Source organism: Helicoverpa armigera, chromosome 10 (assembly GCF_030705265.1).
Source record: "Helicoverpa armigera isolate CAAS_96S chromosome 10, ASM3070526v1, whole genome shotgun sequence".
Taxonomy (NCBI): domain Eukaryota; kingdom Metazoa; phylum Arthropoda; class Insecta; order Lepidoptera; family Noctuidae; genus Helicoverpa; species Helicoverpa armigera.
The window spans coordinates 10,905,012-10,926,860 of record NC_087129.1 but is presented as its reverse complement, the minus strand read 5'-3'; the positions used below and the strand labels follow the sequence as shown (position 1 = coordinate 10,926,860).

At 35.0% G+C, this 21,849-nt stretch overlaps 1 protein-coding gene and 1 long non-coding RNA gene across 12 annotated transcripts in view; one reads left to right on the top strand and one right to left on the bottom strand.

The window, feature by feature from the left end:
• Positions 1-21,849, bottom strand: part of LOC135117379 (mucin-2-like) — a 107,467-nt gene that overhangs the window by 63,201 nt on the left and 22,417 nt on the right. The gene's annotated exons all lie outside the window — the stretch shown is intronic.
• Positions 3,182-5,277, top strand: LOC126055928 (uncharacterized). Its single transcript, XR_007511726.2, has 2 exons — positions 3,182-3,589; positions 5,187-5,277. It is a non-coding gene; the product is annotated as an uncharacterized LOC126055928 (long non-coding RNA).

Below are 21,849 nucleotides of genomic sequence, written 5' to 3'. Positions count from 1 at the left end.
TAAATTGAATTATGTGCACGTGTAAGAGGTATACCATGTTGTTGATAAGTATGGTATATTGTTAGTTTGTAAATGAATTAAATAGTTAACTCATTTAATGTTTAAATTTAAAATCAATTATCAAAAAAAAAAGGATTAACAGATATTGAAAAAGAAAGCAGAGAATTTGGCATGCGTGTGTCTGCAAAGCTGTACTGTTGATATGCAGAATTTACGTCAATTATAAAAAGCCGAGAATATGTAATTGATTTGAAAAATTATCGATATTAAAAAGGCCATTTATCAAGAAAGGCTACAGGCTACTTCGTAGAGCAGTTAGATATGGGCATAAATATTATCTAAATTCTTATTTAAAATATTCTCTCAGCATGCCATCTTGTCATAATACGGTTTCATAAAGAAACAGTAACAACTCTTAATAAGATCATTTACACAACAGTGAGCGAGTAAAATTTCCCTAATTTGAATAATATGTAACTCTTACTACATTTCATCGCTGAATGACAAGCCAACACACAGCAAACATAGTCTATGCACGTCATATAACCTCTATTGCATTGTAATAAAGGTTATTTTCCAACGGCAGGTCAATGGTTGATCTCAATTACTTTTTATTATTTAAATAGTAGTTTTTGCTTTACTTTCACTGAGAATATACGTCATTGCACGTCACTATTTAGTCATAAAACCGACGGTGAAGAACCGGTAGTATTATATGGTAATACGTTGCAAAGTCATGTACGTCATCACTTTTTTTGTAGTCAGGAAGAATAACACTATATAATATAACATTTCAAAGACATGATGTTTTCGCAAGAAAGAAAAAAATGCGCTCCAGAAATTACAGTCCAAATGAAAAGAATGATAAATTATTACAGCGAAATATCATAGTGTACCTATTATAAGAACACTATCTGAATACTATATTAGGCCACTGTTTGTACATGGGATGTATGGGAGTGTGTATTTGTAGATTCTTCCTTACTCCCTACCGCAAAATAATACTTTCTGAATAAAATTGCATCGAGTTTTAAACAAGAGAAACAGATAAACACCATATTAAAGTGTATGTAGTAAATTATAGTCTGTTTGTACAGTCATATCGTGTATATGCAATGGTACCCATAAAAATTACCACAACAACGAATAGGTTCTCTTTAACCTAAAGGCACGATAAACCTTATACATAACGATGTACATAAACACCTAAAATTATTTCTGAACAAAACAAGTGATTAATGACCGCACCTATGAATTTTATGACCATTGACAATTATATAATAAAGCTTCTAAATGTCGTTTGATACATTAGAATTGGCCTTGTCACTGAATTCATTAAGTTTGAATAGTTTTATGAAAACAGAAAACAACATTAGATATATAGGTATGTTTTTTTAGAAAAGTCTTGATCATTTTAATGCAATCAAAAATATAAAATGTAAAAAAAAATATCTCGGGATTTAGATTCACTTCAAAAACTAATACAAAATAGCATCAAACTGAAAAGTTTGTTTTATTGTTTAAACGGGCTAACCGGAGAAACCTATTAGTCCGATTTGACTCTCAAATGAATTTGATTTCTCAAATGTAAGACATGTGTATAGTTCTTATAATGAGGAAGGCTATAGGCTACTTTTACCCATGAAAACCGGGTAAATGATACTACTGGCAGAAGTAAGCTTATTGAATAAATACTTAAAAATACATCATAGCATTTAATCAAGCAACCAATATTTAAACCTTTACAAACTTCAGTTGAAATAACTTAAATACCTATAGCAGAAAGATAAGGATCACAACACACCTACAAAGTAAACATATACCATACCATACATACAGTGTCCTAAGATTTCTTCACCGCACAGTCACGTGTGCCCTAACAACTGTATGACGTTGATGCATCGATCTGTCCTGCACAAGTGTGATTGACACTAGATTAGCTAACTTAAGGGACTGAGAACCTTTTGATATGTGGCTTTTGGAATTGAGACTTTATGTGTTGCGTGTTAAGGGTGGTTTTGGTAGTTAAAGATGCTACGAGATAGACCGTTTTGATATAATTAAAGGGTTTATTAAATAGTGAAGTGGTAATAGGGTTTTCTATTCATTATAAAAGGACATATGAGAAAGTGGTTAGCGTAGTAAGTAGGTAATTTTTCTTACAAATACTGTGTTTTTTTTTATTGAAAAAATATGAATTTGAAAATAAATTTGGTTATTTTCGTGACATTTGCGATCACATTAATATTATTCAAATCCTTACCTACTTATTTATAACACTTTTTTTTCTCTTATTTTGTATCGTGTATAATTAACATCAATAAATGTCAAGTCGATACCTAAAATCACTGGAGTTTAAAACTCAAATGATCTATTTGCTCCAATTCATAACAATTTGACCTATTGCATATCGCTTCAAGTTGCACCAGATCTAAGTTACTCCTAAGTTAGATCTAAGTAAGCGGCTATGAAAACTTGACCCGGTTGTCGCAAAGCGTATTTTCAAGCAAATGACTGGATTTTAATAAGTAGTGGTTCATATTTGCAGTTAAATAGCCATTAAGTTACTTGTTGATAAGGTTTATGTTGCTTGAAGGAAAACTGGAGCATGCAATGGATTGAGATTTAAATTATATTTTAAAATAGACATTATTGGTCGCAAACAAATGAGAATTGAAGTATAGATTAGATTGAATTCCTAAAATAGTATAAAGCTCAACCTTATCCTAAGGGCCTGGAATGTTCTAAGAAGGATAACTTAAATGATAAGTTTTCATATTTTTATCTTTAAAAACTATACTTACTTCTCTCGTGATCTTACTGTATTATGAGAACGGTCACCCATCCGTAACCTGATCGCGACTCGCGCAGCTTAACTTACTTGACTATCCACACACGCGGACACTTCTAAGCTGAAAGCCTCTCTTTTATCAGTATCAAATCATACTCATAAATCAAACAACACTACATCATGTTAAGTATAACATATGAATAACTGACCATATCTGTCAGTGTAACACCATCAATTACATATAGCTTTATAATAGCCATACAGTTATAGTTAACTACGTATAGTTAGTTGAACTTTAAAGGTGCTTATCGTCGGCGGTCATTATGTAGAGATGTTACAATTTTGACATGATTCGACAGATGAATGCTGAGTCAATATAGATAGTGTGACTGTCGTCACCTAGCCCTAATTATTATCAAATAATATTAATTTGTTTAACAAGGCGCCACGATGACGGGCCTCTTAAGAACACATTAACTTTCTATTTTATGGGTAGGGATATTTGCCGGCTGACATGGAGTGCAATAAAAACTTAACAAAATATTTTAAGGGTCTGAAAGGTTCTCACAGCAAAGCAATCAAACATGTGCTAAGCAGAACTTACAAGCCGATGCCAACCGTTAGGGCAATTAGGACCTTGAGACAAAGGACTCAGTATTGAATAGAAGTGCACATGTGCCAAATCCCAAATGGACCCCGACAACGATACTTAGAACAATTGAGAATGTGTACAAAAAGACTAATAAATCTATCTCGTAACAGATAAACCAATACGTGAAATAGGACCTTAAGAACAGGGTGGAGTCAGCGCCGAAGGTGGGACTTGCGAGGATGTAGGAAGGGATAGCAGGCCACAAGGGTTTTGAGGGAACTGAAATGGGGACAGTCGGAGCTGAGTCACGAAGTGTACTAGTAACCAAATACTGTAGTCGAGTCTATTAGGGAGTCTATATTGAAGATATAATAGTTTCTATCAAGTAAGTGATGCGGGAAGAATGTGTGAGTACCGTGTTTGGTGATGGTCCGGTGAGTAAGACGAATACAAGTTACTATGAGCAGATATCTGGTGAGTGATCCCTATTATTACATTGGCTCCAGGTATACCAAAGACCGTGACTGGCATCCCAAGGCTGTTATTTCTAATTACTTTGATATTTGAACTTAATTATAGCAAAGCGTAAAACGAGACTTGGCAATAAGCGTAATGATACTGTGCACTGGCGTAAGCGTAAGGAAACTGAGCTTTGATTTATGTATTGCGCTTCTAAATATATGTATCTGTCTGGCATATTCTCTCTTGACTACATTGAGGTACCTCTGACATGCGTTTGGTTATAGGGAGGCGGAGAAGGCCTTCTACTACACTTGCATTAATAATACACCTACACACCCACAACATTGCCGTGGACTAGGGCATGAATACTATCATATCGAATACACATTTAGAAGGCAGAACCGCATTGACAGATCGCAATATATTTACTAAACGGCACTAGCCGTATGCCGTGCGCTATTTATAACTATACTTTATCTGGTACCGGGATCCAAATGAACCAAACGCTAGTTAAAGCTACTTCTCATGGACTGACAAACCGGCAGCTGGCCTTGTCTTGCATTTGTTGTACGCACTCTTCCAGGGAGGGGGGTAGGCTTCACCAACCAAGCTAAAACTGAACGTTAGACCCGTCCCGAGGGACGCTAGAGATCGTGTCGCGTCAGCTGCCACCATACCTTAGGGCCCATTTTGGATATTACGGTGGTAGATGACAAGACACGCATACTGGACAGGCTAGGTTTGGGGGATTGCCGATGCCTGTCAAGAACGGGGCAGATTAAAGGAAGAGGAAGTGACGAAATACCACTTCGGTGTATACCAATAGCGCTTCTAAGGAAAGTTGCCACCGACCGACGATACACTGCGCTTGCGTTAGATTTGTATATACCAGTAAAGGGTGAATAGGCTCGCGATGGGGCTTAATATGAGCACGCGCCCAGCATGGCTGGAGACTGTCTTGCCCAATGGCAGTTGTACTTCGTAGTACCCTGCCTTAGGATTGGGTGAGACATTTAGAACATAGGGAACGTGACCGCTAGAATCTTCTGTGTTAGTCCTGGCGGTACACGTACGACATGCCAACTGCCCTGTGGTAGCCCATGTCGCTAATCGGGGATTGTAGTTTTAAAGTGTAGATTGAAACATACATTGTTGTACGCAAGCGTTATGTATATTTTATGTTAGGTAGGGTTGCTGCTCCTCTCACTCTCTACTAGTATCTGTTATTCAATTTGTACCCTGCATGTTAAGTTTGATTTGATTTGCTGACGTCCCGTCTACCCCTGTCCCTAGTTTTTATTAGGCGGGACTAATAGTAAAGTTAATGCATGGCCCTCTAAGGTGGAAGAGCGTCCAGTAAGGTGACGAGCTCTACAGGGTTGCGCGGATGGCGGGGCGCAACCTCTTCCCCTCCGGGGGAAGCCTGCGGTATTTATATATGTTAGGAAAAACGAAAATTTTTACAGCCTAGGGTTGTCTTGGAACGGTTACATTTGGCGCTGCGTGACCAGGATTCTCGTCATTAAATGTACTGATTCACATCAGTGCAACGAGAATAAAAGATCTAAATCGGTTACTACACAAAAACACAACGTAGATTTGATTTCATACTTATGGTCCTTGACGAGGCATTACGGCAATAAAACAGCATTGGGTTCGATACCCTGTGATTTTTTGTACAACGTGATGAACTGTGAGTTCATATGGCGATGATTACGGTTACGGGTTCGACTCCCTAACAGAAGTGTTGTATAAAACGAGTCATAATAACGACGTATTTTAGTTATGGGTTCGATTCCCTAACGAAGATCTAGACTCTGGCTAGAGGTGAAAGATGATGGAAGAATTAAGAGAAATATAACTACGGTTATGATTTACGGTAATGGGTTCGATTCCCATATATTACCATGGGTGTGAATTGTATATACTTATTTATGGATGGATACAGTTGGAAATACAGTTATGGGTTCGAGTCCCTAACAAAAATGTGCAGTCTAAAGGTATTTATGTATGTGATTGTAATTATGAAAGAAATGAATATGTGAAATACTAGGACAGAAAAATTTGGCAGATAGCTAGAGGCAGGATGTTGGTTCTTAAATATTAAAATAATGTTGTTCTGAAATTTCACTATAAGTGTAAAACTGTATCAATAAGCGTTATGACACTGCGTATTTGCATAAGCGTAAGGATAGAATTAGTGTAAGAATACTGAGCGTACCTACTTTAAAGAAAAGAAACGTCATGGCTGTACACCCCGCTTCTATATAAGTATATAACGACGTATATAATTACTTTTGGTTTAACTGACGAAGCGACAGCTCCCTCTAAGTTGTATTTACGTGTGATTTAAATATTTATCTTTGTAATTCCTTCACACGCAGGAAAACGATATATTGTGTGGCTATTGATATAGCCTCTGTCTTCTGTAAATAGATACTTGGCTGGTTTTGTTTTAAATTCCAGGACACTAACAGACTTCATGTACGAGACTACATATTATGTAATTTCGGCATAAATCTGCGTCGTTTGGGTTCAAAGTTTCATCAAAATCGTCGTGCGCGTTCGTCGGCTGATGTACCTACGTACTAGCAGCCCTAGTGTGGATGCAGTTGCGAAGCTAAGTTTCCAAAATTAAATTAATTAATTTAAGTTAATCGATAGTGCTGAATCATATTCCAGCTCGTGATGATTGAATCAATGTGGACATGAGCTATCACGGCTGTGTCACACAGTGTATCTTTTAATGACAGACATATATTGGCATTTCCATTTAAATCGGTTGAAAAAAAAAGGGGAACTGAATTAATGTTTGTTCAATGTTCTGTCTTATTAGTTGATTTACAACCGGCTCTATCCTCTTAGAATCGGAGGGGGGTAAACCCATTTGGGACGAATTTTTACATTCTAATATATAAATTATACAACTATCATTGGATTAACTTCCAATTAGAATCAACTTCTAATTAGTACATGTGCGAACTATTCCAGGATAAAAATGCTGCAATAATTATCACGACGCGACGGAGAGGCCTAAGTACAGCAGCTGTAGTAGGCTGAGTTGATAAGGGAAGGTAACGCGGTGCCATAATGAAAAGCTCTAGTAGAAGAAACTCTGGTATGTATATTCAACTTATAAGCATGCGCAGATTCTTCTATTAGACCGGAACCAAAGTGATTTCATCAAAACGTTGTTTCATCTAGTAAGAATCTTATTGGTGGAAATATTCCGTTAGGCAAGCCTTATGTTTTAACTGACTGATGCTAGGAGCTCTCCGGCCTATTGTGAAATCTCATACGCTGTACTGCGTCACGCGTCTGATTTTCAGAGGGGGGAATGTGACTGTCGTCACCTAGCCCTAATTATTATCAAATAATATTAATTTGTTTAACAAGGCGCCACGATGACGGGCCTCTTAAGAACACATTAACTTTCTATTTTATGGGTAGGGATATTTGCCGGCTGACATGGAGTGCAATAAAACTTAACAAAATATTTTAAGGGTCTGAAAGGTTCTCACAGCAAAGCAATCAAACATGTGCTAAGCAGAACTTACAAGCCGATGCCAACCGTTAGGGCAATTAGGACCTTGAGACAAAGGACTCAGTATTGAATAGAAGTGCACATGTGCCAAATCCCAAATGGACCCCGACAACGATACTTAGAACAATTGAGAATGTGTACAAAAAGACTAATAAATCTATCTCGTAACAGATAAACCAATACGTGAAATAGGACCTTAAGAACAGGGTGGAGTCAGCGCCGAAGGTGGGACTTGCGAGGATGTAGGAAGGGATAGCAGGCCACAAGGGTTTTGAGGGAACTGAAATGGGGACAGTCGGAGCTGAGTCACGAAGTGTACTAGTAACCAAATACTGTAGTCGAGTCTATTAGGAGTCTATATTGAAGATATAATAGTTTCTATCAAGTAAGTGATGCGGGAAGAATGTGTGAGTACCGTGTTTGGTGATGGTCCGGTGAGTAAGACGAATACAAGTTACTATGAGCAGATATCTGGTGAGTGATCCCTATTATTACATTGGCTCCAGGTATACCAAAGACCGTGACTGGCATCCCAAGGCTGTTATTTCTAATTACTTTGATATTTGAACTTAATTATAGCAAAGCGTAAAACGAGACTTGGCAATAAGCGTAATGATACTGTGCACTGGCGTAAGCGTAAGGAAACTGAGCTTTGATTTATGTATTGCGCTTCTAAATATATGTATCTGTCTGGCATATTCTCTCTTGACTACATTGAGGTACCTCTGACATGCGTTTGGTTATAGGGAGGCGGAGAAGGCCTTCTACTACACTTGCATTAATAATACACCTACACACCCACAACATTGCCGTGGACTAGGGCATGAATACTATCATATCGAATACACATTTAGAAGGCAGAACCGCATTGACAGATCGCAATATATTTACTAAACGGCACTAGCCGTATGCCGTGCGCTATTTATAACTATACTTTATCTGGTACCGGGATCCAAATGAACCAAACGCTAGTTAAAGCTACTTCTCATGGACTGACAAACCGGCAGCTGGCCTTGTCTTGCATTTGTTGTACGCACTCTTCCAGGGAGGGGGGTAGGCTTCACCAACCAAGCTAAAACTGAACGTTAGACCCGTCCCGAGGGACGCTAGAGATCGTGTCGCGTCAGCTGCCACCATACCTTAGGGCCCATTTTGGATATTACGGTGGTAGATGACAAGACACGCATACTGGACAGGCTAGGTTTGGGGGATTGCCGATGCCTGTCAAGAACGGGGCAGATTAAAGGAAGAGGAAGTGACGAAATACCACTTCGGTGTATACCAATAGCGCTTCTAAGGAAAGTTGCCACCGACCAACGATACACTGCGCTTGCGTTAGATTTGTATATACCAGTAAAGGGTGAATAGGCTCGCGATGGGGCTTAATATGAGCACGCGCCCAGCATGGCTGGAGACTGTCTTGCCCAATGGCAGTTGTACTTCGTAGTACCCTGCCTTAGGATTGGGTGAGACATTTAGAACATAGGGAACGTGACCGCTAGAATCTTCTGTGTTAGTCCTGGCGGTACACGTACGACATGCCAACTGCCCTGTGGTAGCCCATGTCGCTAATCGGGGATTGTAGTTTTAAAGTGTAGATTGAAACATACATTGTTGTACGCAAGCGTTATGTATATTTTATGTTAGGTAGGGTTGCTGCTCCTCTCACTCTCTACTAGTATCTGTTATTCAATTTGTACCCTGCATGTTAAGTTTGATTTGATTTGCTGACGTCCCGTCTACCCCTGTCCCTAGTTTTTATTAGGCGGGACTAATAGTAAAGTTAATGCATGGCCCTCTAAGGTGGAAGAGCGTCCAGTAAGGTGACGAGCTCTACAGGGTTGCGCGGATGGCGGGGCGCAACCTCTTCCCCTCCGGGGGAAGCCTGCGGTATTTATATATGTTAGGAAAAACGAAAATTTTTACAGCCTAGGGTTGTCTTGGAACGGTTACAATAGTCATTTGTTTATTTAATGAGATGTTGCCTTATAAGACTACTGTTGTATATACGTGCATCCAACGTCATAACTTTTTTATGTAAACACTGAATTCGATAGGGAAAAATGAAAGGGTATGAAGGAGGCCTTTGTCATGAAGTGGGACAGCATAGCCTTATTAAAAAAACACTAAATTGCAAAATACTCGGCACTTAAGACATTTTCACGAAAAGTCCCATAGACAACGTCCCCAAGACACTTTTTACATGTCGACCAGTACCAAAAAAACTTATAAAAGAGAATATATCACAATCGTTTACGTAAATAAACGACCAAAACACCGGCAATACCTATCGATAAAATACTGATATACATCTAAGTTATTAAAAAACTGATATCTTAATATCATTTACTGTGTCTTAAAAATAAACGTGAAATATATTAAAATTAGAAACATAATACATCTATATTTTAGACTGATTCTACACATCCCAAATACCTAGCTCTAATTCTCTCGAGAAAACAAAAAACAAAAGTTATTTTAAAACAGTAATTCAAGCCGTTCCATTCTACGCTATCTATGTAATAATGTATGTAAACGAGTATCGTAACAAAAGGAACGGAGCCAAATATTTTGACACCGGCAATCGTGATGAGAATCTTTACAGGCTATTTATACGTTTTTACTTTCATTCTTAACCTCAAGAACAACTGTACCATTTGAGGAGCGCATAGCTAATGCGGTCATAGACTCGCCTGCTTCAAACGTCTAAAAAGTCAATGTACGAAAAAAAATATTTACCCGATTGTGGCAGACTGAGTGTTCTTATGTTAAAATCAACCTAACTTATTTCGCTAATTAAGTGATTAATTAGTGTCGCAAAAAAAATCAGTAGTCTCTGAGATTGTCAAGAACACACAAAACAGTAAGATAGACATACAAATAGTTTTTGTACATATAAGTACAGAACAAACATTCCACATTTAAATATAAGATTTTATTTTGACATATCAAGGAGACACTTCATCTTCGCCGTCTAACAGTGCGTTTTTACTTTCATTTCTCATGAACAGCTAACCATTTGAAGAGCGCATTCTTACGATCACTAAACCATGTAAACTAGAATATAAAACTGGTTGTTTTGTATGCTGTATTAAGTGAGTTATCGACCTTCTTATGTCAGGAATTAGCAATTAAAGTTACGATTTATTGAATTTACTTATTTGTTGGGTAATTTAGCACCTAATTAGGCGGAGCCGTTTACTATCTGTGGAAAATTGAGTAATTTTGTCTACTTTATGTGAGCTTTTGGAAACATTATTTTCAAAAGTAAGTGTTGCAAAAAACTGTTGAGCATTTATCTAGAACCGAAAAGTATGTTAGTAAGTGCCATAATAGCCAATTGCTGTCCACTGCTGAACGTAGTCGTAGTACGTCCCCCAATGAAAGTTTTTATAAAATACTGGAATGCTTCATCATTAATTATGAAAGAACAAAACAGTATCTCACCAATCGCATACTCAAAGCTATGACGCTTATCCATGAAAAGTTCAATGGAGATCCCTCATTTTAATACTAAATTCTCAATGCTAACGAAATCAGCAATTGCTAAAAATCTAAAATATCTCTATCCAGTGAAAGGACATTCCTATCCTCATTTAGCAATCCACACAGATAACTAGACTTATGAATAATTGTTCAATCTCAGCAGTTTCATAAACGATTTCACGAAACTAGACTGTTCTTGTAACAATGCTGAAACAATTACTTCGAAAACATCTTCATAAGAAGCCATTCACCATTTATTACATTATCTATTATTATTTTTTAGATTAGTAATAAGATACTACAAAACAATACTAAATGAGATCATTATCGCGGTAATTAAAGCATTAAACTGTTACTTAATTTTAATGTTGAATGTGAAAGTTTGTGTGTTTAGATGTTTGTCACTACATAGATTTCGTATATATATGTATTATACATTCACTTAAATACATAATAGGACACAGATAAACTACGAGAAACAGCTTGAGTGGTAACAAAAAAATAATAATGCTTATGCACATGCACATACATGAAGTGGGATGCTTGAATTCAGCAGAAATCATCTACATCTTCTCCCGAGCCTTTTCCCAATTATGTTATGGTCGGTTTCCAGTCTAATCAGATGTACCTGAGTAAGTACCAGTGTTTTACAAGGAGCGTCTGCCAATCTGACCTCCCCATCCCAGTTACCCGGGCAACCCAATACCCCTTGGTAAGACTGGTGTCAGACTTGCTAACTTTGTAAGAAAAACGGCATAAAAATAAATAAAATACCTAAGAAATAATTATTTTCAATCAAGATTGGAAGCGTAATTTAGAATACCGTTTAGCAAAGTTAGTTTTAAATGATCGCATTAATTGACTTTCTAAGTATGAGTCGTGTTGCATAAGTGCGGTTGTTCGCATATGGTTGTGGGTTCTCTTCCTAGACGTTACATAGAGACGTTTTCCTTTCTGCGGTTAGTTTGGTGATGTTAGTGTTAGCTGCGTTCAAAACCATGTGTTACTGCGGGTCATAACTTCAAAATATCGCTTTGAAGTTATAGTTCCATTTTAACAAGGCTTTTGGCCTACACGGGAATCGAACTCAGCCCCTATAGCTAAATGAAGAACAATCGTATACGACAACTTTCTGCCACGAAGCAAAGTCCATTTGCAGAAAATTTGCTATAGGTGTTGCAAAAGAGCTTCATAGTATTTTTCAGTTTAAAATAAGTACTAATTATGTCACTAATAAAATAAATATCCCACTAAATAAGCTTTATCCTATTATCAAGTCCAAATCACAGATTCTATCACTATCACAATTTTCATTTACTAAGTTCCTAACACTAATAGTCATTATCTTACGACCTTAAAGTGACCTTGACCGAACATTAAAGTGTAGTAAATAAACTATCTATGAAACAAATCATTACGAAATTGTGACGTCATTAGCTTTGGGTTACAATGTTTTAATTTTTGTTACAGGCCGTTTTTTTTTCTCTGACAGAAAATTTTCAATGTCATTTTTTCTTTTAGATCTTGACATTTTTAATCGTAATCAAATTAGTGGAATTGTGTCTTATAGAAAACGGGGGTAAAAATACTATTTCTTATAAACATTGATCATTAGGCCCGACGTTACCTATAAACTTCCCTGTCCCAAGAGTCATATAGGTACATATAATACACACCGACTTTTTAACTATTGTGTCAGCATCGTGAACAGTGAATTGGTTAATTACAAAATATACCTAGTGAACTTACGCTATCAAATAACTCAGTGAACTTTATCTAGTTCCTTCAATATATTTTAACGTTCAACTATTTAGATATATCATAGATCAAACACTCAACTCCATGTTGCACACACTTTAATATTTTCAATACCAAATCATTCAGAAAGTTCCAGCAACCCAACGGTTAAGGTTAACGACTTTTAACTAAAAGTCTCACATTCGAGCCTCACCCTAATTCGATACTCAACGTTTATTACTTAATAGGAGCACATTTATCAATAAGAAAGCTAGAGAAAGGCTTTAATGTTTAAGTACCTCAAAATTGATACTTTCTCATAACCAGCGATACACTTGTAACTTGATTGGGTTTTAACTTATATTTACAAGTGATTCATTTACATATTTATGTTTGTTTTTTTTCTTTTGTAAGATGTAATGTGAAGTCGTTATTACATGGACTATAAAATATTTCAATAAATACTACTGTCATTTGTGAAAACTAAGACTGTTGTTAAAACTGTCAAGTTAAGACAGCCATTGTCAATCTTAAATGAAAAACTTACAATAAACGATCCGACTTGATGATATTTTGGTTTTAAAGAAATACCTAGTAAAATAATACACATTTGATATTATTTTTTTAACATGAGCTATAGTTATAAAATCCTTCATGCATGTATCAATATCAAATAATAATTATTATTAGTTCCGGTAAAACACTTGATAGGCGGTAAGTGTTTACCGGAACAAAACATTTATTCCGATTTCCCATCCAATAATAATAAATACCTAAAAAAATAACTTAACCAGTACCCTCAATTTTCCCACACGGAAAATTATCAGGGAAATACAATAATTATATATCGTAGTGAAACTTAGGCTCGGCTTCCGTATTACAAAATTATTTTTGTACTAACAAGTTGGCTATTCGAGTTTTACTTGATTTAAAGGCGATTATATGTGCATAGTATAATATGTTGGTGTGTATTAAGCTTTATAAAAAGTAAACGCAGGAAATTGTACCGGTTTAAAACTGAGTTTTAGGTGGCAATTGGTCGGTGATCTGTTTTCACGTGGGATACAAAATCTACGAAAAACAACATGTTTATAAACATGATTTTAGTACCTGAAAATGAAGTGGAAAAATTACAAAGATTCGATTATTTTCTAGGTCTTATCGCGATCCAAAAATTAGCATTGTAATATGATCTTCGACCCAAAGAAAATGTTGAGCAATTAAATTCATTGATGACTAATAGTGAGGCAATGCTATGTGACTCTAATACATTAAATATCTAGGCATGTACAGGTATGTATTATTATAAGGACGAACACCGTCTTGTTGCAATAGCTTCACTATGCGTATTTATTTAACGTCAGTTCTGATATTAAGTGTTACTTTATATTATAAACTTTGACACTAAGTAAGATCCAACCTGAAAACTTAATCAAGTACAAACAAAGTCTTGGCAATACGTTGGACCTATTTACTCAGAAATAATTGATAACTACTTGAAAGGAAATTTACTGTAGCGAAAGCATATTTGGATGACAGAGTTGTACTTGGATAATAAGTTTTAATTTTGGGAAGTGAGTAATCTAGAGGTAGGGCTAATGTAACAAAACTGAAGAATTTGTTAGAAGCAGTGCACCCATTTAAACATTTCTTTCAGTGTTAAATAACCCATTTATGGAGGAAGACTTCAGGCTACTTTTTATCCAAGTGTGCGAAGTATTTCCCATGGAACGTGGGTGAAGCTATACATACATAGATATATCATATCATATCATATCATTTATTGCATTCCATAATGTACACTTGGTGGAAAATATAAAATAATAGAGGTAGTCACAATTATGGACCCTGATGGGCACAGCAAATAGTTAGAAGAGAGGAAGGCGTTTAATGTAATATAGTAGGTAGTATGTAGTATATTATTCAAGTATTTATTTATATTATAATATTGCGTATATATTTTTGTGTAGCATAACTTCATTTTATAGTTATTTTTCTTTATATGTTGCTTTTATTTAATTTTAAGTTATTTCTTTATCGGTAATATAGAGAATCAATTGGATATTCATACTCCAAAGACTACACTATTTTTCGAAAAAAAAGGCTAGTTATTATTTCTTAAACATTCTAATGATTGTGTGACCTAAAATAGCTTACCAGGAACTTTGACAAAACAAATTAGGATATCCACATTCACCTTGCTACTATATTTCCTTTCTCAACGTTAACTGTATCGGCCTTCATAATATTACGAGTCTGTTATCAGATTGTAACACTAATATAACAATAACAATAATATCTGATGTATCAGTTCAAAAAGTTGGACTATTATGCAATGTAGTGCAGTTTTAATTGAATAGTGTTATCAATGTAAGTCGGAACTCTCATTTGCTTTTAATTCAATGAAAATATCACATTGTTTCATGATTCTGCTTTAGATTTTATCGATTAATATGTATCAATTAATTTATTTGTTAAAAGGCTGGTCAAAAACCATAAGAAACTTCCTGAACGGAAAGCCAAAAGCTAGACAATCCCTACGCTATGATTAACATGGATATGATTAAATGTCAAATCAAAACGGTACCTACTCGAGTTGCCCCTTATTAAGCACGTAGAAATGGTGGCTTTAACCTGCAATAGTGCATAAATTATGGCGTTTCAGAACCAAACTAGTCCTACGTGCTAAAGCAATACATGAGATAAAATGTGAGCAATTTTTCTAATCGTCGGCTGACCTTCACAAAACGAAAGGCTTAGACCGATATTACGTCCTTGTGTCGGAAAACACTTACCTACACCACTTAGTTCTCACATTCGAGTAAAATTATGATACTAATATACATAGGTCTATGTACAAATAGCCGTATAGATATCTACGTTGCTTTAGAAGCCGGAATGACGGCGCGAAATAGTGTTACCAAGGTTTTTTGCACTGGCAATGTCAGTTGTTATTATATTAGCTTCGATTTGGTTTAACTGGAGCATTATATTTATTGGAAGTTGCTTTTTAGCCTAGTTTAGTCTTTAGGAAAAATAATTTAATACACGATTATTATTTTGCTGTGTCGTGTTTTGTCGCATCCATACTAAGATTGTGTAAGGTTGGTGTGATTTTGAGTACTGAAATAGATTTTCAAAATCAGGGCAATTATTTAAGACATTTTACGCTATTAATATTTTAGCTATAGCTGATTTTACTTCAAAATTATAGCCAATAAATGAAATTCTACATTAAGATTAAACATTCTGCAATACCCATAATAATATTTTACATGTTACCGGAATCCAAAGTTAACTCAAAGTTTACAAATACTGAGAACCAATATAAAGCTAAGGTAAACCACGATTTCTGTAACTAGGTACTTATATTTTGATGGAGGCCACAGGATTTCACACCATACAGTACCATCACTCAAATTTATGGTTTGTTACTGAGTTTCAAAATTCCTACAAAGTACTGTATTGAAGAAAATTTTATTGAGCCATAAATATGTAAGATTGGTTGACTTGTTGCTATGAGAATGTGAATAAATTATGCAAAATGAAATATTGAAAATAACATCAAAATGAACACTACAAATTAAACGCAAACGTAAAAGATTACAAAACTATGTAGGTACTGGGTTAGTTAAAAATGATCTGAGGAATTTGAGACATTCCAAATTTAATAATTACAAAACCCCAATATACAAGGCGTTTTTTTTTTTCAAAAATATCTCCAAAATTATCATGTTTTTTATTCACAGAAAAATGCTATAAACGCCATAGATTATATCAGTGACGTAAAACACCATAACCTAAGTTCATGGTGAGACAAACAATAGACACCATACGACTAAACCTTGAAGAAGCGTGCGAAACAATAATGGAAGTTACTGCTGTTGACACTAGTATGAATAACTATGCTGAATTGAGTATTGAAAATATCGCCAAAACGATTACTCGATTTTTCATAGTGTTATTCTTACCACTACGAAATTAAACGCAAACCTAAAACGCTTTAAAATTGCTAGATTTATCGGGATTGAAATCGTAAAATCTGCATAGCGTTATCCAATCAGTCTAATATTAATGTATTTTTTTTTTTCAATAATTCTATTATACTCTAATCTTACCATTTTTTTTATATTCGCAGAAAAATACTATAAAAGCCACAGATGAAACACCATAACCTAAGTTCATGGTGAGACAAACAATAGACACCATACGACTAAACCTAGAAGAAGCGTGCGAAACAATAATGGGAGTTACTGCTGTTGACACTAGTATGAATAACTTTATTGTTCCACGGGGTTAGGAAGGTGTAAAGGTTGATGAACTTTACAGATGTTTCAAGTTCATAAAATATCTTCTAGTTCACGGGAAGATAATATTGCGATGTGTTTTTTTACAAAAATGTTTTAACCAAACAAGTAATTAATTCATTATTCAGTATTTCTCTCTTTTCGGCTCTCACCCCAAAACTACTGAACTGATTTAAATGCAATTTGACACACAGATATTCTAGACCCTGAGATGAGACATAGGTACGACAAGTAATTTCCCCTGGGACGAAGGTGAACGCAAATAATAGTAAGTTTATAAAATCTCAACTATCAAACACACAGTTCTAAGATCTCATGATAATATTTAAGATCAATTTATCCCTTCTAATCTTGACCATCTTAAAACCACAATACTTGACAACTATACAATCTCATCAGAAACCATTAAACCCACCGTTTAGCGGCCCATCATTTTAACTGAAGTGATATTACTAAAATACGTGATGTCCTCTGAGCAATCTTACTGCATTTAAAACTAATAGCGTAGGTACCGTAGTTGCTCCGTGGGTCCTATTAACGAAAATAGCCTTAAATTGCAGGGTTATCAAATAGATTGTGTGAGATTGGTAAGTGTTGAATACCTGTGTGGGTATTATGAAGTGGGGGATTTTGGTTTTAGGCCATTTACGAAGATTTGAAAACAGTTTTGTAACGGTAAATAATAAGTAACTATTGTGTGTTTAAAAGTAAGAAGTCTTTGTGCAACAATCTTTTTTACCGAAGCAAAGAGTGATAATCCGATTAATGGTTACTCTATCGCTTTATCGCATTCGTCTACTGCACTATAATGTATTTTATGAAGTGCTATCATTGTATCAAAAATAATTATTGATATAACTGGCCCAGCCATGAAATTGTACAGAATCAGAAAACATTAATTTTAATCTAGCTAATTGAATGGACGACATGTTTTACGTCAACAATCTCATTGATGATATTTACATATTACAAGAATAAATCAACATAATCCTTTATTATAATATACAGCCTAAAAATATTCCATTTACTTTGTAATTTGTGCAATTTCAAAAGTTTTCATATTAACGTAAAATCATTCGTGTTAACGATGCCATTAAAATTTCATAGAAAATAGTCATCAAATTTTAATGTGGATAATATAAATTAATTTCAAAACTTTTATTCGTTGTCAACAGGTAGGTAGATAACTTTTTGACACTCTCGACAATTTTAAACACTGGTACTCAGCTGCGTCCAGTTAGGCTGCTGAGTGGACGCAGCTGAGTACCAGTGAAGACGACCCCAACATAGTTGGGAAAGGCTAGGCAGATGACTATAATTTTATGAGCCACTTTTACATCCTTCATACATAAGTGGTGAAGATAACCAAACAATAAAAACGAAGTCTTCCTACTAGATACAACCTACGTGTATCAAAAAGTTTTTCATCCAAAATTAATACATTTGGAGTACATTTCAGTCAGTTACTTCGAGATAAACAATAACCACTTGCATACACTAAAGTCATGCTATTATCGAAAGTGCTATTCACTCGCATTGCGTTTCGTTGCATGCCTCACATACAGCATTGATCGTTGCACTACAATTTACATATTATCTTTGTTTACATCTGCATATTGCTGGGCAAATATTCGTGAAGCTTTATGCTTTGTTCACACTTGAGTGCATTTATAGTCTTGTCAGTGTAAAATAATAAAAAGTATTCGATATGAACTCGATAATTGCCTGCAGTCAGTTCTTTGAAGCAACTGGAAGTTTCTGACTGTGACTTCAAAGTTTCAACTTTTTTTTTAATACAAAGGCACCCTACACATAGGATGCTATTTACCAAAAATGTATTCACATAAATGGTAGAAATCAACATAAGCTATTTTTGCTCGAATGAAATAGACCATAATATCTATTCTAATATAATGATAGGGAAGCATTTCTTTGTTTGATTATTTGTTGGTATCCAGGTTCAGAAGCTACTGGACCAATTAAAAAAACCTATCCCGTCATGTAGCTATAGTATTCCCATGTAACATAGGATATTATTTTATCCGGGTACGGGCAGTAGTTGCACGGGACGCGGGCTAAGCCGCGGGAAAACGGCTAGTCATACATATAGCATCGGATGAATCACAAAAATATCAAAAATAATGCTATTTCTTTCCCATAGCATTTGTCCCAGAACAGTAGCTTCACAGTACATACAGAAAAACAAATTATTATAACGTTGTGATTGTGATAGTATATCGAATTGATTATACCCGTATATTTTCTTAAAGAAAGTAAGTGTTTGTGACGTAACGGCAGCTGATTGCGATTTATTTAATTCCGTTTAGTTTGCAATCGCAATGTATGTTTAATCAATGACTTTTTTTTTGTTTTTTCGCAAATGCAGAGTTTGTTACTTTCTCCTGTGACAGGTTAGTGACCGCTGTATTAATATTTGTAGATTTATTTAATGTTTATGCAATATTGGAATGTATTATAACTCCTTGATTTGTAGTTGACATTAATCAAAATGTTTTTTTTTTTCTATTAGCAACTTAATGTCTTTTTCACGTAGCCCATGCACACACATGCACTTATAAAAAATATTCCAAATTTTTGTTTAATAATATGTTCAATCAATTTGTAGACCATGTCAGCTGGCTCATTTACCCCAAATAAATTACCTAATAATCAAGTCACACTATTATCGAAAACAACAGAAAATCAATCTCCATACTTAACACACTCTTGACAAACGAAGCATGAAAATTGCATGCTTAAACCCGTAATAATCTAATTAAAACAAATGATTTACATGAAGCGAGATATGACTTCGCTCGCAAGCGAAAGCGAAGTAAGGTGAGCGATCTCTGGCTAAATTCATTCGCGATGTTTTACGGTGAGCGGCTCTGCTAATCGGTATTACTTATTATTATGTCATTGTAGTGAAAATTATGATTTCACTGGTCTGTTAACGCAATCTGCGTTGAGGTGTTGAGTGGAATAAAGAACGTGTTGATAGTAAGAGTATATCGCCTGTGATTAGTAGATTTGGGTATTCCATAGCCCATTCTGGAACCTAAGTGTCTCTAAGGAGCCTCGATAAAAAGTCACTTGCTTCTAATAAATTACATAAAGGCAATATATTCACCATTATTTTAATTTGTTGCTAAATCGAGAAAGAATGACACTTCAATAAACCAAATGGTGTTTGTTTGAACGATTCATCAATAGTATTTTTCCTAAAAAAACAATTCGCATGTTATTCGCATTTCTTCAAGTTTTCGTCTACCTAAATATCATTTGCCAACAATCTTCGAACATATCCCGACACCACAAAATTACTTGGTAACGTATGAGGTTAATCAATGATATGTTCGCATATCAATCGAGCAGTATCCCTATATCACATACTCACAAGAAACAGATAATTATTAAAGTAACGAACCGAACTGGTTTTCCTTAGATTTCATTTATTTGAGTAAGTGGAGCGGTGGCTGTCGTTTACTGCGCTTAAGCCCGGTTTATATTACAACACCGACTTTGCGGAATTGCTGTTACAAATATTGAACTTGACACTCTGTGAATAAGCTGTGCTTATTCGTGTTAAATAATCCAATGTGATTTTTATAGGCTGAAGTATGTACACATGTGGCCAATTTCACAAGTCACTGGTAATGTCTGATAGCCTATCAGTAACTTATCTGTTACTAATTACTGACAGACAAACTATAACTTTTGGTTTTTACATGGATAGCAATATCTGACAGGAATTACAAGCAGCCTTTATTTAGTAGGCAGTAACTATTAAATAACTAAATGATATTTTATCGATAGTCAGTGAAACTGGGAATTTGTATTTTTGGGATAAATCTGCTTATTAAGATTTTTAAATTTGGGATCCTATTTTGGAATAGATGAGTTTTAAAATACATAAGGTAAAAGTTAATACAAAAAATACACAGTTTCAATTCAAATAAAATTATCTTGTAAACTCTAGTTTATGGCTCAATCGGTTAACTCAAAACAGTCAGTTGGAATACAAGTCGGAAACGGTCTATTAGCCCAACTGATTTGTTAACAGTTCAAATTACGGGTAGTCAACTGTTACGTTATAAGTAAAGTGAATTAAAGAATATTGTTATTGTATACTATTTTTCAATAAGAGTTAAACAAAAACTTTTTGAATGGCTTCTGTAATGGACCTTTAAAAATGGAAAAGTCTTTGGATTGGAAATTTATACTTTAAAAAAGCTGAACATGTTTTTTAACCTTAATAGTATAATATTATTCATAGGGTTAATCCTGCCAAATTAGGTATATAGGACTATATATTTCAAGTGCATTGATAACTATAAACGTAGTGATTTTAACCAGAGAATATTTGTAAATAGGCTACAAATACGTTCAAATAAACAAAAGGAGAAAAAAATTTACTTGTTCTAGTTTACAAAGATAGTACTGTCAAAAAAGTAACCAAACTTTTGATTGACTCATTTCATGATACTAATATGTTGCAAACTTAATATACTCCAATTACAAATTGATTAATTTAATTTACAATGTTGTAACATAGTAACTGACAAGTATCATTATATCATTGTGCATGCATTAAATCTAAGATAACAATTTATATCGTCGTATCAGATATCCGAATTAATGTCATACAAAAATCAATCTGAACTAAGAATATAAATTGTCAAATGTATCTGTCATTGAAGCACGATCTAACTATACCAATTTCTATGATGTTCAGTAATTGTCATCTCCCCTTTATCCCAATTTTATTCGGGATATGCGCTCCATGGCTTCTTCCATGACTGACTGACTTCATTTTACAAAATTGGAAAGTATTGGTGTTATTTTGTATAAAGGTGAATTATTCCCTTGGAGACATATTATATACCTTTCTTATGCACCTTCAGGATACAAGTGCCACCACGGAAAAGAG